This window comes from Macaca mulatta, chromosome 20 (assembly GCF_049350105.2).
Source record: "Macaca mulatta isolate MMU2019108-1 chromosome 20, T2T-MMU8v2.0, whole genome shotgun sequence".
Taxonomy (NCBI): Eukaryota; Metazoa; Chordata; class Mammalia; order Primates; family Cercopithecidae; genus Macaca; species Macaca mulatta.
The window spans coordinates 80,888,663-80,912,490 of NC_133425.1; the positions used below are offsets into that span (position 1 = coordinate 80,888,663).

The 23,828-nt window shown below is 56.0% G+C and overlaps 1 protein-coding gene and 3 long non-coding RNA genes across 12 annotated transcripts in view; 1 reads left to right on the forward strand and 3 right to left on the reverse strand.

The window, feature by feature from the left end:
• Window positions 1-23,828, forward strand: part of GSE1 (Gse1 coiled-coil protein) — a 513,676-nt gene that overhangs the window by 333,064 nt on the left and 156,784 nt on the right. The window contains exon 1 of one of the 9 annotated variants that reach the window (XM_077987029.1): window positions 17,588-17,827. The exons of the other annotated variants lie outside the window; for them this stretch is intronic. The gene's annotated coding sequence lies outside the window, so the exon portion shown is untranslated. Of the gene's footprint in view, window positions 1-17,587; window positions 17,828-23,828 lie in introns of those variants that run through there. 9 annotated transcript variants of the gene reach the window in all.
• Window positions 10,160-23,828, reverse strand: part of LOC144338299 (uncharacterized) — a 120,130-nt gene continuing 106,461 nt past the window's right edge. Inside the window, exon 2 of the long non-coding RNA XR_013412297.1 lies at window positions 10,160-11,608. This is a non-coding gene — a long non-coding RNA (uncharacterized LOC144338299). The remainder of the gene's footprint in view (window positions 11,609-23,828) is intronic.
• Window positions 14,807-19,560, reverse strand: LOC144338301 (uncharacterized). The gene is made up of 2 exons (XR_013412299.1): window positions 16,217-19,560; window positions 14,807-16,154 (listed from the first exon to the last, which is right to left on the reverse strand). It is a non-coding gene; the product is annotated as an uncharacterized LOC144338301 (long non-coding RNA).
• On the reverse strand, window positions 21,791-23,297 carry LOC144338294 (uncharacterized). The gene is made up of 2 exons (XR_013412292.1): window positions 22,446-23,297; window positions 21,791-22,243 (listed from the first exon to the last, which is right to left on the reverse strand). It is a non-coding gene; the product is annotated as an uncharacterized LOC144338294 (long non-coding RNA).

A 23,828-nucleotide genomic window follows, 5' to 3' on the forward strand; every position in this document is an offset into this window, starting at 1 on the left:
GCCCGGCTAAGTTTTGTATTTTTAGTAGAAACAGGGTTTCGCCATGTTGGCCAGGCTGGTCTTGAACTCCTGACCTTGGGTGATCCGCCTGCCTCAGCCTTCCAAAGTGCTAGGATTACAGGCGTGAGCTGCCACGCCTGGCCCTGGTCTTGGCCTTTCTGGTCCCATTGAAGCTGCTGGGTCTCCTGAGGGTGGAGCGGGTGGGCACACCTCTGGTGTTAGACCTCCTTCTTTGCCTCCTGTGTTTTACATTGGGACTCTTGTGGCAGCAGGAACTCTCGGATCCCAGCACATGTGGGACCTGGAGTGAGAGGCTTCAGCCCTGTGCCTCAGTTTCTTCATCTGTAGAACGGGGCTGTAGAGCTCTCCAGGGGCCCACGGGATGGTTGGGATAAACAAGATCATGCGCGTAAATTCTCCAGCCCAGTGCCCGGCACAGAGTCATGGTTCCCTGAAACGCACCCCGCTCTTATTTTTGGTCATTGTTTCTAATGGGAGCCTATTTTTCTCCGAACTGTGACCTCACAGCAACCTGCTGAAGAGGACCAGGCCTCCCATGTCTGCACGGCAGTGTGGTGTGGCGTGAACTTACACCTTTGTTACATCTACAAAGACCCCGTCTCTACATAATGTCCTGTGTGTGGTCCTGGGACTGAGACATGGACACATCTTCTTGGGGAACACAACCAGCGCTTGCTTCAAGGTCTGGGACTGGGGAACCCGGGGTGGGGTGGGCTGCACTTCTGCACCCCCAGCCCAGAGCCAGCACCATCTCAGCACCTGACGTGGCAACCCTGTTAGTCCCCACAGTCTCCCTGCGAGGGTGGCATTCTTGTTATCCCCTTTTTACAGATGGGAAACCGACGCCTGGGGAGCTAACGTTGCTTTTACCAGAAGTCTGACAGCTGGGAGGTGGGGAAGCAGGTGACCTAGGGACCTCATGCCCTGACCCCCGTGCCTGTGTGCCGCGCAGGAGCACCACGCCTCACTGGGGTGGGAGCGAGGTGGGTGCCTGGATCTGGCCCCAGAGGGGCGTGTGGGCAGGGCTGTGCTGGCTGATGAAGGAGAGTGGAACTGGCGGGAGGAGAGAAGCACAGTACGCACCCCCCGTTTGCTCTGCAAGCTGCGGTTCCTCTCCTGGGGTCCTCCCAGCCTGTGCTCATCCTTGCACGGCACTGAACTGCTGGGGTGTCCTCAGTGCGTCCCCTTCCCCACCCCCCAACACACATGCACAGATACATACACAGACATACACGTGCACAGACATACAGACACACACGGACACACAGATACCCACACATACAGATGAACATATACACACATAGACATGTACGTACATGCACATACATCTAGACACACAGACACACACATGGACACACAGATACCCATGCATACGGATGTACATATACATGCATAGACATGTACACACATGGACAGACACCATGCATACCGACACAAACACACACAGAGATACATGCATGTACACAGACATCCATGCATATAGACTCACGCATACGCCCACATGCATACCATACATATGTATAAACACACACGTGTGTATATATGTACATACCACACACATCCACACATGCACACATACAACCTAGACAACCACCACACTCACACGTGTATACACACGTCGGCACACAGTGGTGGCTGTGACAGCAGGAGAGAGGGCTGAGGTCCCCCAGGGCCTGGGAGCTTTCACTTTTTTCGACTTGGGCAGTGGTGCAGCTGGCCAGGGGTGGCACAGGCAGGCCTCACTTGGGCTCCAGTTGAAGGAACAGCTGTCTGGCCTGGCCACCCTGCCCCCTGCAGAGTGGCAGGGCCACTGTGGTTAGAGCAACCTGCACCTGGCCTGGGCTCACAGGCAGTGAGAGGCATCGCACAGACCAGGGAGAGAAAATGCCAGCTCCAGCAATTGGAAGCTTGATGCCAGAATGGGGAGACGGGCAGGGCTGGCCACCATGTGACCTGCATTTGGTGGAAGGCAGGGCTTTTTCCAGGAGGAGCGGAGGCCAAATGGGAAATGCACAGGAGAGAGACTGCAGGTTCTGAGCAGAGGAGGAAGCTCCTTGGTGTCCCCTGAGCATGAGTAGGACTCCAGGACTTGGGACACTCCTGGGAGTGGCTTCTGAGGCCAAGACCTGGGCGCAGTGAAGTTCATAGGATCTGCGGCATGAAGGACAACCCAGATGGGCATCAGCGAGAGGGCGCCTGCCAGCTGTCACAGAGAAGGCAGGAAAGTTCTCTTTAAGAAAGCGCCTCAGTGTGAATGTACTTAGTATCCCAGAACTGTGCGCTTCGAGATGGCAAAGATGGAAAATTTTATGTGCATTTTACTGCAATTAAAAATAATTTTTAAAATTTTATGTAAAAGGTACAATTTCAACCCACCCTCCGGTACCACTTTATACCTGCTAGGTCAGCCTCCAAACATAAAACGATAACATCTGTTGCTGGCACAGTTGTGGTGAAATGGACAGACTGTTGCAGCCCAAGCATCGTGTGCATGGGAAAAACCTTTTCAGAAAAGCAAAAAAGGCAAAAGTCGAAGTAAGACGCGTGGAGATGTTTCTTCATTTGGATTCCAGAAATCCCATGCTGGGGAATTTATTGTAAGAAAGCAAGTCATAGCAAACTGACACACAAATGGGGGTATGCAGATGTTTGTTTCTGCAGTAAAATCATGGGACCACCCTAAACACCCCACCACAGACCAGTGGTGTTAGTACCGTGGAATATTAGGGCCCCCTCCATATCATCCCCAGTATTGCAAGAGCTAGAAAATAACAGGCTGCCAGGTGCAGAGCGAGGCCTGCTCAGTCTGGAAAAGGTTTGTTCTTTTTTCTCCTCCTGTCCTTCTGGGGAAGGGAAAAACAAATGGGAATGTGTGTTGTAGTTCACGTGGATTTCCTGCAAACCTCCAGAGAAGTGATAAACAGATCTTTGCATCCTGGTGCTGGCTAATTTGTTTTCAATAGGTTTCAATCAATTACGTGTGGTCTTGGGGAAGGGGAAGTGCACCAGTAATTGGCTAAAATAAATCACTCGGCACTTCAAAAGCAGCTCTCCACTGAGATGTGCACAGCCCAGCCTTCGATTCCTAATAAACAGGTGCATTTGTCCCCCACCCTCTGGGTCCCTGAGCTCCATGGGAACCAAGGGTCTGGGAGGAGGGGCACGTCGTGGCAGTGATGGATTTGGGCACGCTGCAGAGGGCACCCGAGTGGGGTGTGCCAGGGCATCGGCCAGCCGCTCTGCCCCCTCCTCCTCCATGTTACCTTTCCTCCTCCATGTCACCCCCTCCCCCCCTCAGTGTCCCGTGGCTGCAGACACAAAGTACCAAAACCGGGGGGTGGGGGGCGGGGGGCGCTTAAAAACAACAGAAATGTATTCTCTTATGTTGTAAAGGCCCGAAGTCCCAGATCGAGGTGTCTGCAGAGCCATCCTCCGTCTGAAGGCCCCAGGGGAGGATCCTTCTTCGCCCTCCAGCTTCCTGACAGTCTCTGCCTCTGTCAGCACGTGGCTGTCTTCCCTGTGTGTGTCTGAGTCCCTTTTCCTCTTCTTGTAGAGACTCTAGTCTTGGGATTAAAGGCCCACCCTACTCCAGTGTGGCCTCTTCTTAACTCATATCTGCAAAGATCCTGTTTCCAAATAAGATCACACACACGGTTCTGGGATTAGGACTTCACCTTTTTTTTTTTTTTTTTTTAAAGATGGAGTCTTGCTGTGTCGCCCAGGCTGGAGTACAGTGATGCAAATCATAGCTCACTGCAGCTTCAAACTACTGGGTTCAAGCGATCTCCCGCCTCAGCCTCCTAAATAGCTGAGACTACAGGCATGTGCTACCATGCCTGGCTAATTTTTAAAAAATTTTTGCAGAGACTAGGTTTCGCTGTGTTGCCCAGGCTGGTCTTGAACTCCTGGCCCTGGCAATCCTTCCACCTCGGCCTCCCAAAGCGCTAGGATAACAGGCATGAGCCACCGTGCCTTGCCAAGACTTCAGCATATCTTTTGGAGGTACCAGTTCAGCCCACAACATCCCCTTTTGGGTGAGAACCGCCCAGGTCAGGCTGCCGCCCACAGATGCTGCCCCTTGGCTGTGTGGGTTTAGAATGGGAACCCACCCCCGACAGGGCCCTGCCTCCTCCCCTCATTCTCCAACACTTGCAGACTAGATCTCCTTCACACGAATAATTTTATTTCTGAATTTCTATCAGGCCCTGGCAGAGCTGTCATGTAAGAATATTTTGTGGGGGGTGGGGTTGGAGGGGCTGCTCTCCCCACGGGAGGCTGGGCAGGGGAGCTGGGCGCCCACCGAGAGCTCTCTCTGGCAGGAAGATCCCGGGGGGAGGGGAGTGGGTGGCAGGGGCACTCAGTGGGGGTCCGTGGGAAGGGGCTGTGCTGGCTGCAGGCACTGAGCCCGAGGGAAGGCAACTGGAGGTTGAGTGAGGTGGGATGGACCTGCCCGGCCGAGCTTGGGGCAGCCAGAGGGGCCGTATGGGCTGAGTCCCGAGAGCCTTGGTGACGCCTCGTGCGTGGGGTTGTAGGACCTGAATGTGCACAGTGGAGTTCGATCCTGGCAGCTTCCCTGGGAGGTCAGCCTGTGCTGTGGGTAGTGCCGTGGGTAGCACAGCTTCATGGCCCTGCGTGTGCCGCCCTGAGCACTGTCAGCTCGTCTGCTCAGGATAGCTCTCAGGAGGGAGGAAGCAGGACTCCTCGCATTTTACCAATGGGGAAACTGAGGCTCAGCAGGGAGCAGTCTGGTTCCAAAGTTCCCACTATTACCAGCGTACCCTGCGGCCGCGGAGCCAGATTCTGAGGGCAACGGGCCTTCCCGAATTCGACCGGCCCTGGGCCAGGCCTGAGCCACGGCCTCCACCTGGTGGTCCAAGTTCTTGGCCTGTGTCTGCCATGATGGCTGCAAGGCCTCTGCTCTCGAGATCATGAGCTAAAAGAAGCTGGAGAAGGAACCCTACAGGGTCAGAGGCAAGCACACCCCCAACCTGCAGGGCAGCCTGGGGTCAAGATCAAGGAGCGAGCTGGGCAGGGCCATCTTGGTGTCCGTGGAGCCGGGAAGGACTGCATTGACTCTGGCTTCTCCAGGGATTCTCTGAAACTTGAGCAAGGTCAACCTGGACTGGAGAGCAGCAGTGGCCCTGGGGGACCTGGAGCAGGCAGGGGGGTCAAAAAGAGCTGCCTTTTCTAGGAGGCCGGGCCTGGGTCCTCACGGAAGACAGAATGCACGGTGGGAGGAGGATTATCGGAGGAGACAGGCAGGGTCCACGGCTGGAGGGCGATGAGGGTAAGAAGGCTGGGAAAGGCCCCATGAGGAGGCCACGCTGAGCTTGTATTTGAGCAAAGAGAGTGGCAGGAAACCATGTTGACATTGAGGGGTGTCCCGGGCAGAGGGCATGGCCCGTGTCAAGGCCCTGAGGTCTGAGCTCACCAAGCCCATTGGTAGAACAGCAGGAGGCCAGAGTGGGTGGGGCCCCTCGAGGGGTTAAGTGAGACACGGAAGCCAGGATTTTCATTCCCTGTGACTTTCTCTAGCATCTAGGGGTCACTGCATGGGTGTCTCAGGGAGGGTCAGCTGCCAGAATGACCTGGTGGAGAGGCAGCCCCCAGGTGGGAAGGGCGTGGGCAGGTGCAGTCCCTCCTGCCTTAGCTCCCCAGCCTCCACCTGCCCTCAGCTGCCGCTTCTCCTCCTCCTCCTCCTCACAAATCATGGCCTCCTAATGAAGGACCTCGGCCTTGAGAGAACTCCGGGGCCTCTTGCTCTGAGCCAGGTCAGAGCCTCTGCAAAATTACAGCTGTGAGACACGGCGAGGGGAGCGGGGCCTCTGGCCCTGCCGGTAATTACGGCCCATGGAGCTCTGATTGCCGCAGTCCAATTAATTAAACACGGCAGCGACCCAAATTATGATCTCCTGCCTCGTACCAAGCAGTATTTTTAACCTTAACTGTCAGGGCTGAACTTAAATTTCCTATCTGGACAGAAGTGTCACCCGAGGGAGAAGGAGGCAGTGTCGAAGCAAACCTCGCCGATGACAGACCCTGTAATTAGAAACTGTAGTGTCCCCGAGACTGGTCTTTAAAACTGTCAGAAGCCAAGCGGCCGTCATTTGATACAAGACTATCATCACCCGTGAACCCATTAGCTGCAGGTAAATAACATATTATGCCGGGGACAGAAAGCAGCCAGGCTGGGGAATTCGCCGGCGCTTAATTAGGAGCGGCAGTGCAGAAGATAGATGGTCATCCTTCTTGCTCCCTTCATTAGGAGGGAGGGTCAGGTGTGGCGGTGGTCGCTGGAGCCCGGGCTGCTGACCCTGCAGAAAAGCACCATCCGCCACCCACCCTCTGCCTCCCACGGTGCCGCCCACACCTCTCTTCCAGGCCCGTGTTTACTGCTGATCCCTGCCAGCTGGTAGTACTCTACAGGACCCCATGCATGATGAGAGGTCAGGTGGAAGAGGTACCCCACTCCGCAAAGGCATCTTGGGGAGGTGGGCTGAGGAGGGTGGGTGTGAACCCTCCCTGAGGGCCGCCCCCAAAGCCCACGATGTAAGGTGAGCACTGGAGTGTTTGCAAAGCCTGTTGTGAGCAGGTGGGTTTGGACCCGTGCTGTGGGCCACACGCTTTAGAGGCCAAATTGTGGAGCCCTGTTCTGGAAAGGTCTTTTGAGACCCAGAGGTCTGGCTTTCCAGAGCTGGGTGTGATGACAGCTGCAGCCCACAGAACGGTCACAGGGGCACACACATGCGTGTCTTCTGACTCACCAGCCACCCCATGGCTGTTTTAAGGCGCTTCCAGGTAGCATACAGTTAGCGTGAAACCCACGAGTCTTCGGAGTCTGGGCTCAGGGACAGTTGGGTTAAATAGTGAGTGATTGCCACATAGTTAGAATTGGGAAATAAAGAGATGAAAGAAAACAATTTTTAAATACAAATAAGAAATTTAAATAAAAAAGAAAAAACTGGCAAGTGAGCCAATTTAGATACATATTAAGTAAATGTATTTGTCAGGATATCTGGGGCTACAGGTTACAGAAAACCTTGACTCAGATTGGCTTAAACCATCTGGGGATTTTTAATGTCCCAGAACTAGGGGGTACAGAGCTAGGACGGATGGGGGGTGCTCCAGGCGGTGGCTCTGGCCTTGGCTCTGCCCTCTCTGTGAGCATCATCCTCGGCCTTGCTTGTGGTGCATGAAGAATTTATAGGAAGGTGAAGGCCTGAAAGGAAGTTATGATGGTGAAGTCACTGCATCAAGAGTTCCTTCTGTTCCCAACCATTCTCCTCGTCATCATCACGTGTGCACACACATGTGCACGCACACACAGCCCCACGTGACCCAGCACTCCCATCCCTCACCCAGGCCGAATTTGCCTTCTCCTTCTCGGCTTTGGATCCTGGTTTGTTGAATGTTGGGCCTGGCCCTGTCGTGTGCTTCGGGATGGACTTTCTGACGCCCAGGGGAGGATGGTGCTGTGGGTGGCTCGTGTGCTTCGGGATGGACTCTCTGGCACCCAGGGGAGGATGGTGCTGTGGGTGGCTCGTGTGCCTAGGGATGGACTCTCTGACGCCCAGGGGAGGATGGTGCTGTGGGTGGCTCGTGTGCCTAGGGATGGACTCTCTGGCACCCAGGGGAGGATGGTGCTGTGGGTGGCTCATGTGCCTAGGGATGGACTCTCTGACGCCCAGGGGAGGATGGTGCTGTGGGTGGGGGGCGCCCCGAGAGCAGGGTGATGGGGTGATGAGCTTCTGCATCTGCCGACGTTCATGTCACCTGAGGCCTTTCCCTCACCTTTCAGGGCCTGCCACGCGACCAGGGGCACCTGAGGCCACTTCCAGCCCCAACCTCCCATGAGCCTGGGAGTCCTACCCAGGAGGCCCTCCACACATGCCCACACCAGTCACAGCGAGTGCTCCTGGGCCTGTGACGGTGCCTGTCACTCTGCCTGGGAACTGGGGAGGGTCACAGAGGATGGTCCTTAGCTGATCTTACAAAGAATTCAAAATGGAGCCCAGGCCCTGGGAGCATGATTTTAAGGTGCCGCTGTGGTGTCAGACCCACCATTCCAGTGCCAGCTCTGCCACCTGTGTGGGCATCAGTGTCCATCACTGTGAAATAGGACATTACAGGGCAAAGGTGGGAGTGTTGGGGGGGCACATGCTCGGGGTCTGGTGTGTATAGACACCCCTAACACATGATTGTGATCATGATCACAGAATCTTCTGGAAACTCTGCCTCCCTGGAATTAAGAACAAAAAGTAGGCCGGGTGCAGTAACTCACACCTGCAACCCCAGCACGTTGGGAGGCTGAGGCCAGGAGTTCAAGACCGGCTTGGGCAACATAGGGAGACCCCGTCTCTATAAAACATAAAAGTAAACTAGCTGAGCCTCGTGGTGCAAGCTACTTGGGAAGCTGAGGCAGGAGAATCACCTGAGCCTGGGAGGTCAAGGCTGTAGTGAGCTGTGACTGCACCACTGCACTCCAGCCTGGGGGATACCCTGTCTCCAAAAAAAAAAAAAAAAAAAAAAAGACCTGGTGCTGCCCTAAACATCTCCAGTTTGTGTGCAAGTTTGGAGTGCCTCCTGAATGCCGGGTTCCAAGAGGGACTCCACAGTGAGTCCAACCGGGGAGCTGACCTGCAGACACCAGCTGTTGTGAGCAGTTGCGCTGCAGAGCTTCCTGTGGTAGCTCCGGCCAGCAGAACTTCCTGCATCCATGGAGCAATGTCCTGTGTCTGGTGTGTCCCTGACGGTCACCGCCAGCCACATATGGTTCTCCAGCATTTGGAATGTGGTCCGTGAGGCCCAGGAACCAAATTTTTCCTTTGATTTTATTTCAATAATTTAAATATAAATAGCCACATGTGGCTACCGTATGGATAGCTCAGCTCTATTTGGGGGTGGGGAGGAGCAGGCACATGGGGAAGGCTCAGCTGATGGACGGCGTCCAAGCGTGGCCCTGAGGGATCTGGTGGGTCCACCAGGGAGGGAGAGAAGGGTTATTCCAGGAAAAGGGGACAAGACAAGCGAAGAAGGAGCCAGAAGAGCGGGGCCTGTTGGCGATCAGGGGAGCTTCTGGAGTGGCTGGTGCAGAAGACGTGTTTTGAGGATGGAAGAGGAGGTTGGCCCAGGTAGCGGAAAGCGTACCTTCATGGGTTGGGTATTTTCTTGTACGTAGAGCGGGTGTGTTTTCAATGCATTTCAACCTGGGGAGGTGGGGGCGGTGCTGTAATCATAAGAGTCGCTAACATCGATTAGCCCTATGCCAGCCACTGCCATTCATTCATTCATCAGCCAGTCCGTGAGCTCCTGCTACCTGCTGGGGGAGGTGATCATAGCAGATGAAGCCTTTGTTCCCCCAAACCTTACAACTTAGTGAGGGGACAGTGCTAGCAAAGCCAGCAATCGCTCAGCCACCCTCCCCTGTTGAGCCAGGGAGGACCCGACAGCCCCCTCCTTCCAAGGCATGGTCCAGAGTTGCACACACGCCACCCCACAAGCTTGGAGTCCGTAGCCTTGGTAGCCTTTGTAGCCTGCAGTGTGCCGACCAGTGAGTCTGCCTCCCTCCTGGGGTAACTGTGTGGGGTTGCGGCTTCTCCGGAGTGTGTGGTGGTGACATATTTGGTTGGCGTGGCTGTGTGGCTGAGAAGATCCATCAACGGGCGTCCTCGATGCTCGCCGGCCCTGAACCACGTTTTAATTTGCCAGTCTGTGGGTTTCCTATCCACGTATTCATCTAGATTTGTGTCAAGCGAGATTGCTTTTGTCTTCTCTGCCTGCTCGTAAATCCCTCTGCAGAGCTCCGTCCTCAGCATTCTGCTTACGTGGTATCCGGTTTGGAAACTGAGCAGGGGGCTGTGGTAGGCGACCTCACAAGGCCAAACCCCAGTCGTCCCTCTCTTCCTCTGGCCTCACCCAGGTCCCTGTGCTGGGGTGGGGAGGGCAGCCCGGAAGCCTGGGATTCCCATGCGGGACCGCAGGCAGGGTTACTCCTCCTTACCCAGTGGGTGCTGCATTCATCTGTTGGGGCTGCCATGACAAAATGCCACACACTGGCTTGAACCACAGAAATCCATTCCCTCGCAGTTCTGGAGGCCAGGAGCCTGAAGTCAAGGTGTGAGCAGGGTTGGTTTCTTCTGGGGCCTCGCTCCTTGGCGTGTGAATGCCGTCTTCCCTCTGGGTGCGGGTCTGTGTCCACACCTCCTCTTCTTATGGGGACACAAGTCCTATTGGATTAATGACACCCAGGTGACCTCATTTGACCTGAATCACCTCTCCAAAGGCTCTGTCTCCAAGTGCAGTCACATTCTGAGGCCTGGGGGCTGGAATGTCAGCATATCAATTTTGGCAGGACACAAATCAGCCCATAATAGGTGTCATTTTCCCTCTTTTTCAATTTGAAATGGATGCGTCATATTCATCAGAAAAGTTGCGAGCACACACCTTGTGTGTTTCTATGGGCTGAGCTCACCATGTAATGGGCCCCTGCCCCAGGGGTGCCCAGGTGTGCCCAGCCCCCAGAAGCCACCTGCTGATGGATGGGGGCTGAGGTGGCCAGTGCCCCAACTTCTAAGTCCATCACTTGTCTTTTTTTTCTTTTGAGATGGAGTCTTGCTCTGTCGCTCAGGCTGGGGTGTAGTGACTCGATCTCGGCTCACTGCAATGTCTGTCTTCGGGGTTCAAGTGATTCTCATGTCTCAGCCTCCCGAGTAGCTGAGATTACAGACACGCACCACCACGCCCAGCTAATTTTTGTATTTTTAGTAGAGACGGGGTTTCACCATGTTGACCAGCCTGGTCTCCAACTCCTGACCTCAGGTGATCCACCCGCCTCTGCCTCCCAAAGTGCTGGGATTACAGGCAGGAGCCACCGCGCCTGGCCTCCCTCCCTTATTTTTCGGAACAGATGATGTTCCAGAATGACATACGCAGGTAGCTCCTACCCAGCCCCTGCTCTGTTTCCGCACCACCAGGGGCGAGAGGTGAGTTGGGACTGGACGGGGAAGAAGCCAGCAGCTCCAAAGGGAGCACACGCCCTGGAGGGCTTTGTAGAGAGCCAGGGGGGCTGTCTGTGAGGGGTGAGAGGTGGTTGAGCTTCAGCCTGGGCCTCCAGCTGTCCGTCCCCTCAGCTGTGGCCTGGGTGGGTGTCAGGGCAGGGCCCGCAGCCTTTAAAACATCCTCGGCGAGCTGCCTCGTGGACACGTGGCAATAGTTACCCAGACACAGCCTCGGAGGGGAGACTGCCCCTTGCGCTCGATATGCTGGTGGAAGCTGCCGTGCTGGTCTGTTTTTCTGTAGAGACTGAAATTAGCAGGAAGCTAATAAGGCTTTGTCTTTTACCTTGAACTTTACCTCCAGGAGAAAGGTCTGTAACCGTGTGCCCAGCCTGGTATCAGGTCCTGGGGGATGTACAGATGTGTGTGTCGGGGTCTTTCCCCCTCGGCTTATGTGCACTGGGTGGGCACAGGTGGTTCACTGGACAATGGCACTGCTGGTCACTGGCGACTGGCTGGCTGGGACACAGTGGGTATGTCTGGTAGGGCTGGGCAAAGGTGGGAACATCAGGTGGAGGGACTTGAACCAGGACCTGAGGAAGAGGAAGGATCCAGGTAGCCTCTGTAGAGAAGAAAGGCTTGCCTGGTGAGGGGCAAGACACGGACAAAGGCTGGAAGGCCGGGCAGAGCGGGATTATTGTGTGACGGAGAAAATGGCCTGCCCCCATGATGGGCGTGTGGGTATGTGTGGGTGCACATGGAAGCGAGGGGGCAGGAAGGGTTGGATCCATGCCAAGGACAGCTTTTGGTGGTGGTAGCAAGGGTCCTGGCCATAGGAAGTCAGTGTTGGTGGTGGACCAGGGCTGGGGCCTTCAGAGGCTGCCTGAGCCTAACTCAGAACAATGGGGGAGTGGCTGGCTCCCATCTGGTGTCCTGTTCATCTCAGGAGCCCCCAGCTCCAGGTACAGATACGAGGAGGCCAAGACCAAGGCCAGAGCCGTCCCCGCCAGCTCCAAAGTACGAAGGGGTCATCATCTTGGTCACCCACCTGGAGGGTCTGAGCTCCGTTTGGCCAGCGACCCCTGGCCCTTGTTGTCATCAGCTTGCCTGGTGCTTTGCGATTGCCTGATGACTGTGGAGTGACATTGAATGGAGAGGCCAGGAGGCTCCATCTGAGGGTGTGTGCTGGTCCTGAAAGCCAGAGTGGGGAACAAGAGCAGACTGGCCATGCTGGGTGCGGGGCATGTGTGCTGTTAACGGCACACCTCGGCTGCCTGCCTGCTCCCTGACTGCGTGCCGTGAGCCCCATTCGTGAGGGTAAATGTGTGTGTGTGAGTCTCTTCCTTACCTCTGTCAGAGACTGTGGAAACCTTGGAGGTGTTTGGAAGGGAGAGGAGACCCCCCCCCCCGCCCCCACGTCCTGATCCCTTCGTCCCCTGCAGACGGTTCCTCTGACAGAAGCTGACAAGAGCCATTTCCAAGATGGATTGATTCAATTTAGCACAAATTTTTGCTGGATTTGGTGACGTATGGCTCCCTGTTGGAACCGCATTGAATGTGACTCCAAAGAGAGAGGCTTTATTAGGCCAGGCAGCGCTGAGCAGGTGGGGCCTGGGGGGCCAAGCACCCCCACGCCGCCACCATCAGTTGCACCCGCCCTGGAGCCCCCAGGGCTCCCTGCCTGCCCCTCGGCTCTCCCATCATTAGGGGGCCGCTCAGCTGCTCAAAAAGAAAATGCTTTGTGAGCCGGCTTTTCATTATACTCCGGGGGCTGAATTTCCATTTTATTCCCAGAAGCAAAGTTTTGCTGCCACGAGGACCCCACTGTGTGAGGCCCAGCACGAAAGACTCCTTCCCTCTGGGCTGATAAATTCTTAATGGAGCTGCACTCCAGCATCCCCCGGGCTCACCCACCGCTTCCCCCAGCCCAGGACCGGGGCCCCAGCATGTGTGTGTGTGTCAGGGTGTGTGTGTGCGTCGGTGTGGCCTGCATGCACCCGCCTTGGCGGGGGTACACATGGCAGCCTTGCTTTGTGCCTGCAGCTGTGTGTGAGAGAACAGGCCCTGGGCTTGGTACCTCAGCAGGGACCAGGGCTGTTTCCGAGGCTCTCTACTGGAAAACACTGGAAGGGAGGGGGAACCCAGCCTTCTAAGGGAGGCAGCCTCCCAAGTGTAGGTGCATGTAGTTTTGGCCTTGTAGGAACCCTCCCACAGCTCCTACCCATGAAGTGTGAAAGTCAGAGTTGCCCCTGGAACCCTAGAGCTCCCCCGCGACCCCTGCAGGCCTCCTGCTCAACCTGCTCCCTGCACCATGTGTCCCACTCCTGCCTCACAGGCCTCATGGCTCCAGCCTCAGGGCCTCTGCACCTGCCGTTCCCTTTCCCTGGAGCACTCTTCCCAGGTCTGCACAAGCTCATGCTCCTGGCTCCTCCTTTATCCAAAAGCAACCAACCTTGACCACTCTGTCAAAAACTGAGTCAAAAAACACCCCGTTCCTCTCTGGCTTTATTTTTGCACTTGCATGCTTTGCTGTTTAGCGGCTTGTACCTGTAAAGCTCCATGAAGACAGGGACTGTGCTCTGTTTCTTCACTCCTGTGTCCCCAGTGCCCAGAACAGTGCCCGGCACTCAGTGAACATTAGACGGATGGAAGAGGTGCTGACCGAGTGCCTGGCTTGCTGTGGCCATCTGAGCTGGACTCAGAGAAGCAAGAACCTGGAAGGCTTTTCCCTTTGTATGTGTGGTAGGCTGAAAAATGCCTCCCCGCTCCAGACTGGGCTCAGTGGCTCACGCCTGTAATCCCAACACTTTGGGAGGCTGAGGCGGGCAGATCCCTTGAGGCCAGAAGTTTGAGACCAGCCTGGCCAACATGGCAAAACTCCGTTTCTACTAAAAATACAAAAATTAGCCGGACATGGTGGTGCACATCTGTACTTCCTGCTACTCAGGAGACTGAGGCACGAGCATGGCTTGTACCCGGGAGGCAGAAGTTGTAGTGAGCTGAGATCGCACCACTGCACTCCTGCCTCGGCGACAGAGTGAGACTCTCTCAAAAACAAAAAATGGCCTCCCAGCCACATGCGGTGGCTCACACCTGTAATCCCAGCACTTTGGGAGGCCGAGGCAGGCAGATCACCTGAGGTCGGGAGTTCGAGACCAGCCTGACCAACATGGAGAAACCCCGTCTCTACTAACAATACAAAAAATTAGCTGGGCATGGTAGTGCATGCCTGTAATCCCAGCTACTTGGGAGGCTGAGGCAGGAGAATCGCTTGAACCCCGGAGGCGGAGGTTGCAGTGAGCTGAGATCACACCACTGCACTCCAGCCTGGGCAACAAGAGCAAAACTCCGTCTCAAAAAAAAAAAAAAAAAAAGCCTCCCAAATGATGCCCAGGTCCCGATGCCCTGAACCTGTGTATGTGACCTTATTTGGAAAAGGGGTTTTTGCAGAGGGGATTTAAGTTAAGGATTTGGAGATGAGATTATCCTGGAGTATCCAGGTGGCCTAAATGCAATCTCAAGTGTCTTCAGAAGAGACAGACAGAGGGAGATTTGAGACACACTGAACATTAGACGATGGAAGAGGTGATGCAGCCACAAGCCAAGGAACACCTGGAGCTTCAGGAGCTGGAAGAGGCAGGAAGGAGCCTCCCCAGAGCCTCCAGAGACAGCAGGGCCCTGCCTCTGCCTTGATTTCAGCCCAGTGCTACTGATTTCCAACTTTTGGCCTCCAGTTCTATGAGAGAAGCTATTCTATTGTTTGAAGCCACTGCAGGGCAGAGACCCCTGCAGGCTGCTTGGAGGGCTCTGATCCTGAGCCTCTCCCACTGCTCTGTAGTCGGGGTCTCCATGCAGGAGTGGGGGGAGGTACGTTGCAGTGGTGTGAGGGTCGGAGGGTGGATGCAATGTGTGGGTGGGAGCAGAGGGGAGAGAATTTGCACAAGGTGTAGGGAGCACTGTTCTGCGAGTCCACAGCCTGGCTGGGCCCACCATGGTCATTATTAAATCTTGGCTGTGAGGCAGGGGTGTGGCCCTGGGGACATCCTCGGGCTCAGCAGAGCCCCCTCAATACCAAGCCTGGACCCAGACAGTATTCACTGGAGTTGTGACCCAGAGGGAACACAGCAGGTAGCTGCGAAGCTGTTAGAGTAGGTAGCAGGACCAGCCAGACCCTGAGGACAGCTGTCGGTCCCCAGGACAGCGTCTTGCACCGAAGCCTGGGTTCTCCAGAAGGGACTCCACACTTGCTGTGCTTCTGCGAGCCAGTACTGCCTGTGCCACCCCCCAAATCCTGGCTGTGCCATTCGTCTGCCTGATGGGAACCCCACACTTCAAAGTGCTCACGGGCTAATCCTGCCCCTTCCCCAAGATTTTTTCGGGGACTGCTTTTGATATGTGTGGTGTTTTCTTCCCTCTCTTTTGAGGCAAATGGCTGATTGATTGCTTTTCATCTCCTACTTTGAGTAGCTGTAAGAGCTACTTTATATAAACATCAATTACAGGCACGGAATAAATGAAGGGCCGCTCACACCACACGCATTAGAGTCCACTCCGATATCAAAGCGCGCCCATCACCCAGGGAACGTGAGTGGCGGGGGCTGATTAGCCAGTGATGTTGGTGGAGACAGAAGCTAATTTAATTGCAGGTCCGAGAAAGTCAGGTATAGGGGGACCCCAATCTTGCCTGCGTCTTTCCGGCCTGCTGAATCACAGAGCTGGGCAGCGGTGCATCACCAGCCTTGAGAGAGTTGGAAGGGCCAGCTACAACCGTGGAGTTCTGCCCACCACGCTTTATCTGACCCTAAACCCCAGCTGCTGTGGGGAGCTCTGGAATCCCTGAAAACACTCCTGTGCCCTCACCACTGTCTACTTTCTCAGGACCCACAGCCTGAGTTCTGAGCCCTGTGGGTGTCTCCATCGCTCTGCTCTGTGGTCCATCAGCCCATCTGGGGAGCTCCTCACTTGGCCCAGCAGGGACCCCTGAGCCATGCCTGACTCCTGCCGCCTCTGTGTCCTGCCTCTTCCTCTCCTGGCTCAGAGATGGCAGCTGGGAGCATGAACCCAGACTCCAGTCCACCTGGATTTTCTCTCCTGGCTCAGAGATGGCGGCTGGGAGCATGAACCCGGACTCCAGTCCACCTGGATTTTCTCTCCTGGCTCAGAGATGGCGGCTGGGAGCATGAACCCAGACTCCAGTCCACCTGGATTTTCTCTCCTGGCTCAGAGATGGCAGCTGGGAGCATGAACCCGGACTGGCCTATCTGGTTCCTTCTCTCCCAGCTCAGCCACTTTGCAGCTGGGTGACCTAAGCCACTTCTCTAATGTCTCTGTGCCCCTATTTGCTCCTGAGTATTGTGGGAAGAACAGCCTTCCCACAGTGGTGGAAACAGTGCCTGGAAGCACTAGCCGTCCCCACCATGGGGGGCTCCTGCAGGCTACCCCCCTCGCCACTCAGGCACGCAACGTCCTCTCTTCTCTTCCCTCTCTGCTGCTCCTCAACCTAAAGACCCATTCCCAGGCTTCACTGGGCCAGCCCCTTCTTTGTCTGCCCAGCTTCTAGAAGGACTTAGGGGAATCTGCTGCCTCCAGGCCTCACCCTCCTCCTCCAGGAAGCAGACGGAATCCCACCTGAATGCCCACAGCTCTCCTGGGCCCTACACCTCCTGCCTGCTGCACGGCCCCTGGGCCACTCCTTCCCTGTCTTACTCCTGAGAAAGGGCTGCTCTTGGAGCCTGCCTCCCCCGCTCTGCCCCGGTGCACACTGCAGACCGGGGAGGGGATCCCACATTCCTTCAAACATCAGAATCCCTCCAGGGCAGGGCACGTGTGCGATGCGGAAATCAGGACCCCACCGCGGTGTGTGATACTCTGGGTCAGGGCCCCGGCGTCTGCATCTGCATTTCCGCTCCTAGGTAGTGCTGCTGCTGGAGTCCTCCCGCTGAGACCACTCCACGTTGGGATCCCTGGGGCCTCCTAAAGAAAACAAAAGACCCCAGACTCCCTGGGTGATTCCGGGGTACACCATGTTGAAGAAAGAGGTCTCCCTTGGGTGCAGAGGTCAGCACTGATCACTCTCCCCGCCTCCCTCTGGAAGACGCCCCTGCGCACCCGGCCCTCCTCCCCTGCTCCCTTACTCCTCTCAGCTTCCCTCCTCCCCTCTCTTCCTCCTCCTCCGTCTCCCCTGTCCCCTCCCCGGTTTTTCCCTTCCGCTCTCACTCTGTCCTCTTCCTCTCCCTCCAGTTGGGTCTCAGGGGAGGAGGGCCAGGAACCCCCAGGCCTTCCCTGAAAACAGCTCTGCACTGCTGCCTGCGTTTCCCCTTTCATGGCACCGCCCCCCATCCCTTGCACCCTCTGAGTCCTGCCCCCAGAATGCCTGCATGCTCTCAAGTCCCCCCAGCAGGGCAGCTCCTGGGGCGTCCTTCACTCTGGAGGAGGGGCAGGGCAGTCAGGCCTGGAGGTGGCGGACTTGGCTGTGTAGCCCCCTTGCCTGGGAGAGTGACACCACTGGAAGCTTGGCACGGCCTCTGGGAAGGCAGCCAGCCCCACTCTTCACCCTGCTGGGCTCCTCACACAGGCGGCTGAGCTCAGAGGCTCTGCGCCCATTGTCCCTGGGAAGGGCCTCTACTGCCAGAAACCTCTCCTTCCAGGATGGAGGTTTCCCAAGTCCAGATCACACTTCCAGGCCCCGAGTGCCTGCTCTCCGCCTGCCCCTTGCCCCAGGGGGTGGTCAGGGCCTTGGCAGGAGGTTCCTGAGCCCCCAGCAGCTCCTCTCCCCGTCCCTGCAGGGATCCTGGGAGCTGCAGGCCAGGCTGGTGAGTCAGAGGCTTGACAGGGATGTGTGCGTGCATGCACACGTGTGTGTGTTTGCCCGTACGTGTGTGTGGGCATGTATTTGTGTGTTTGCCTATGAGTGTGCGTGTGAGTGTGCATGCATGTTTGTGTGTGTCTGCAGGTGTACCCATGGGCACATGTGAATATCTGGGCGGATGTGTGTGCACATGTGTGTATGAATGCATGCATGTGGATGCGTGTGCACACGTGTCGGGGGTGCTCCGCCTCCGGGGAGCCCAGGAGGCGGTCTTGCCGCTCCCAGCGTGCCTCACTTTGACAAACAAGCCCTGATGTTTCCCAATCGGCATTCCAGCTTTCTGAAATCAGTTTCCATCTGCGGGCACCCGCCTCACCTCTGCCCCCATCCCCGTCCTCAGGGGCCTGCACTCCAGCACTCTAGCCTGGAGACAGTGCCTGGGGAGCCAGGAGCTGCCTGGTCTCAGCCCACACTCCCCCAAGGCCCCTCCTGCCAGCCTCCTGGGCCGTGGGCTTCCGTGCTCGGCAGGGTTAAGTAGCGAGCTGGCGGTGGGTGAGGAAGAAACACGACTGCTTCTCTAGCTTCGGGGCCTGGGGTCACCCTGAGAGTCTGCTGATGAGATCTGGCAGCGGGTGGGCGGAGGGACGTGGGGAAGGGCAGGAGCTCAGAAAGAAGGGCCAGAGGCCGGTCTCAGCCTGACCTGTGTCCTCTGAGGACCCTGGGGCGCCAGGGGCCTGGACTGGGCCAGGCAGTTTTCCGTGTGTGGGGAGATTGCCTGAACAGTTCGGGGACCGTGGAGGGCGGGGGCTGGAGTTGGAAATGTCCCTGATACTTTCCAGGGCACCTGGCAGCTGGGCTGTGCAGAGCTGAGGTCCGAGGCTAGGATGGGGTGGGGTGGAAACACATTAGAACCGGCTCTTCAGTGGCCCCCAGCACATGTGGACAGAGCCCTTTAAGCACCCCAGAAATACGGGGCAAGAAACCCTGTCCCCTCCTGCATCTTCTGCCAAGGCCTTAAGCCTGCCCTTCCCCACCGGCTCTGGCCAGTGGGTGTTCCCACCCAGGGCCCGGGACTCCACTTTTTGCACCGCACACACAGGGCAGGGGGCAGGCAGGGGAAAGGGCAGAGAGGAGATGGGAGGAGGAGAAATAACATGCGGGCACCTGGCTGCAGCCGAGGCTGGGAAGGGAGGCCTGGGGGCAGTGGCATTCTCGGTCTTCAATCCAGTCTTCCCTCTTACCAGAACTTCCCTAGAGCTAAGTCTGTGGTCCCTGCCGGGGACAGATTGTTTCACGTGAGCCTCACAGGGACCAGCCCCCTGGCGTACTCACTCCTGGGAGGCCTGGGGAACGGGGCAGAGCTGAGCTGTGATCTGGTGCCAGCACCTGTGATCGCAGGACCTTGGGCAGGCTGCTGCTCTACTTGTGACCTTGTGACTGTGACTCGGAGACAGTGCCAGCACCCACTTACCAGAGTTCAAGGGGGTGGTGGGCGACAGTGTTGGAGTGTGGTATGGCCCAGGGGTGGTGGATATTTCATCAATGATTAAATATTCTCTGGAGATCAGCCTGGGCTGTACAGAGAGACCCCCATCGCTACAAAAATTAACAAAAATTAGCCAGGCATGGAGGATCTCTTGAGCCCATGAAGTTGAATTTGCACTGAGCCATGATGGCACCACTGCTCACTCTACAGGGCGACAGAGGAGATCCTGTCTCCAAAAAAAAACAAACAAACCACATTTAAAAAATTACCCGAGACTCAGTTTCCTCAGCTGTAACATTAGAGGAATGAACCAGGAGGTGGGCTGGATCCTTTCTAAGGCCCCCCTACCATTTTTTCCTTTTGATTTGAGGAGCCGGGTGGTATTCGTAGCGTTACCCACTAACCACGGGGTGCAGCTTGGGGCAGGGATGTGTCTTGGTTCTTGATGTTCCTGGTGGGTGGGGGGCTTCTGCCTTCGTTGGGGGCAGGCTGCGCCCCCCCTCGCTGGGGAGATGAAGAAGGCAGCCTAGGGTTCGACAGCACACAGGGTCCATCAGATGGGTCCCTCCCGGTGTCTCTGTGGGAGATGGGAGGAGATGGGGTACCCTGAGGACACATGCAGAGGCCTCGGTTCTGGCACAGCCATGTGTCCTTGGTCCTGCTGCTTAACCTCCCTGTGCCACCGCTTTCTCATCTGTGAAATGGGGCAATAGAGCTGCCAGTGACCAAGTGAGTTCTGCACATGAAAAACTTCCAGCAGACCCCTGGAGAGAGTAACACATTAGTGCCCATATGTGTCATCTTGTGTCGGAGTGAAGACACTGGGGCTGCAGCCCGGAAGCTTCCACCTGCTCTCAGGCCTTGTGCTGAAGCCGTTTGCCTGGAGAGAGTGGAAGTGGCTGCCCGCACCGCCCACCACCAGCCCCTGAATCCCACGCTCCCCTCCAGCCCCACCTGCCTAAGCTCAGCACTCGCCCCCACCTCCAGCCCCGGCAGCTTTTTCTCCTTTTCTTTGCTCGTTTTATCTCGCCAGCAGAGCATCTTGCGGTCGGTCATTCCATTTCATTTCTGGTCTTCGGAGAGTGACATTTACATATTAATATTTTCCAAGGGAGCCCCGTGCACGGAGCCAGCGTCCATCTCGTGGCCTCACATACTGTGCGGGAGATAAAGCAGGCTCCGCCGTGAATAACGACAAGCGGAGCCGTGTGGCCGCGAAAGGCCTTGTGTGTGCCCCGTCAGCGTGTGGCAGCTTGGCAAGGCTGGTGGAGCGCCCCTCTCCCCTCCAAAGTTTATCTCTGCCCACAGAGGATGTATGCTTTGTCAGGGTCTCTGCCTCCCTGTCGCTTCTAGCTGCCGGCCCCAAGCCGGGCACCAGGGACACGGCTCCTGGCCCGAGATGCCCTGACAGGCGCATGTGCTGGAACTGGGCACAGCCGGCCAGCGCCAGCCAGGTTATCACTGCCCTGCAGAGGCTGCTGCCACGGCCCCACCATCCCCAGCCGCCCAGACATCTGCGCCTGCAGGCCCAGGTCCAGTGACCCCTCGGTGAGGGGCTTTGGGTGTGCCCCACAGGGTCGGTTCTCTCTGGGTGTGAGGGTCCAAGAGAGAATGAAGGGGTTCTCTGGGTGATGAGGGCGCCCACTGTGGATGGGGCAGGTTGTGGAAGGAGCTATGGAAAGGAGCCACAGGACGGTGCCCTGACCGCATGGCCGGGACTGTCCCGTGTGCTGTGTCTGCATCATCTCATTTGCTGTGAGACAGTGATGCAACTGTCTGTGTTACATCAGAGGAAACTGAGGCACAGAAGTGACTTGGCCAAGGTCTCACAGCTGGGAGCCAAGGCTGGGCTGCTGAGGGGGCCTTCAGGGTGGGTCACATTCGCTTCTGGCCCCAGTTCTGCCTTCCGCCAACAGTTGCTCTCTCTGAGATTCAGTTTCCCCAGCTGTAAAATGGGGAAAAATAAGATGCATCATAGTGCTGCATCTTATGCATAGATGAGGTTCAGAGTCGGTCTATAAAGCCAAAATGCGGTGTGCGGACGGCCTGGTTTTAAATCACTCAGTGAACAAGGGATGCACTCTCAGGTGTGCCCAGAGCCGCTGCCATGGGTTTAGCGCCCCTGTGGTATAAAAAGGACCTTTCCTTACGCAAGACTGGCACCTGGCACTGTGAGATGCCCATGCAGGAAGGAAAGCCCTGTCTTGCCACCCAGCTCAGGCTCACACCTGGGCCCTCAGCACAGACCCCTGTTTTGTCCCTTGGCTGGCTCATGTTTTTCTTCTCTGGACCTGGATCCAGGCAGGACCATGGTGTTGAGGAGTACACTCTGGACCCATCTGCCTGGGTTCAGATCCCAGCCCCTCCCTCACCATGTATTACTGCAGATCACTTTCCTTTTGGTGCTTCAGTCTCTCCTCTGGACAAGTGGAATAATGATGCCACTACCTCATAGGGATCTGTAAGGGCTAAATGAGGTACTGGGTATCAAGTGTGGAGACCACTTAGGTTCTAGGTATGTGTAAACATTTTCACCTATGACCCTCGTTATCATCACCTTCACCACCATCTGTATCACCACCATCATCACCTGTACCACCATCACTATCATCATCACCATTACCACCACCACCATCACCTTCACCACCATCACCATGGTCCCCATCACTACCACTGTCACCTTCACCACCATCACCATCATCATCATCACCAGTCTCTACCACCATCACCATCATCACCACCATCACCTTCACCACCACCACCATCACCACCATCACCTTCACCACCATCACCATCATCACCACCATCACCATTAGCACCTTCACCACCATCACCATCACCTTTACCACCATCACCATCACCATCATCACCACAGTCCTCATCACCACCACCATCACCACTCTCCACCATCATCACCGTCATTACCACCATCACCTTCACCATCACCACAGTCCCCATCACCACCACCATCACCACTGTAACCTTCACCACCATCACCATCATCATCATCACCAGTCTCTACCACCATCACCTTCACCACCATCACCATCATCACCACCATCACCTTCACCACCACCACCATCATCACCATCACCTTCACCACCATCATCATAATCACCACCATTTCCATCATCACCATCACCTTCACCACCATCACCATCATCATCATCACCATCACCATCACCATCACCACCACCATCACCACAGTCCCCATCACCACCACCACCACCAGTCTCCATCATCATCACCTTCACCACTATCACCACAGTCTCCATCACTGTCATCATCATCGTCACTATCACCACCATCATCACCTTCACCATCACCATGACCACCATCACCAGTCTCCATCATTGTCACCTTTACCACCATCACCACAGTCTCTATCAGCATCACCACCATCATCATCACTGTCACCACCATTATCACCGTCATCACCACCATTGTCATCACCACCACCAGCAATCGTCATTGTCATCGTCATTCATGGCTAAGGAGTCGGAGTGCTCCACTTCCTTCCTGAGACTGGTGCTCTGGGATTCTAAAAAGCCTGGCTGGGGGTAAGGAGCAGGAAGATACCTTTCTCTCATGCCCGCTATACTTGGGAAAGGGTCCCGGAGGCTTCTCCTTATGACCGACAGTGCTTTGGGGCTTCTGGCCCTTCTGGGTGCATAGGGAGGCCCAGGACCCTGTCTTAGCTCAGGCTGCTGTAACAAAACACCATAGACCAGGCGGCTTAACAACAATAGAAATGTGCTGCTTCCGTTTCTGGAGGTTGAAAGTCCGAGATCAAGGTGCTGGCGGATGAGGTGTTTGGTGAGGGCTCACCTCGTGGTCCTCTCACTGTATCCTCACATGGTGGAAGGGGGGTGCCCTCTAACAAGAGCTTAATCCCATCGTGAGGGCTGCGCTCTCATGCCCTATTCACCTCCAAAGGCCCCAACTCCTCATACCATCACTTTGGGGGTGAGGATTTCAGTGCAGGAATTGGGGGCGGGGACACAAACATTTGGATTGTAGCAGACCCCCAAGAGAAGACAAGGAGGGTCTCGGAGGAATCTTTCCGGCTCTGCTCCTATTTTTTTTTCTTTTTTTGAGAAGGAGTTTCACTCTTGTCACCTAGGCTGGCGTGATCTCGGCTCACTGCAACCTCAGCCTCCCGGGCCCAAGTGATTCGCCTGCCTCAGCCTCCCAAGTAGCTGGGATTACAGGCACTCGCCATCACACCTGGCTAATTTTTGTTTTTTTTAAGTAGAGATGGGGTTTCACCATGTTGGCCAGGCTGGTCTTGAACTCCTAACCTCAGGTGATCTGCCCCCCTCAGCCTCCCAAAGTGCTGGGATTACAGGAGTGAGCCACTGCGCCTAGCCCCTGCTCCTATTTTTATTCCCAGCCTTTTGGAAGCCAAGACTACCCAACACACACCCACATTCTGTTTTTCTGATTTTCTGCCAGAGAAAAAGGCTTTGTGGATCACAGTGGGGACCAGCTTCGGGGAAAGGAGAAACAGGGCAGCATC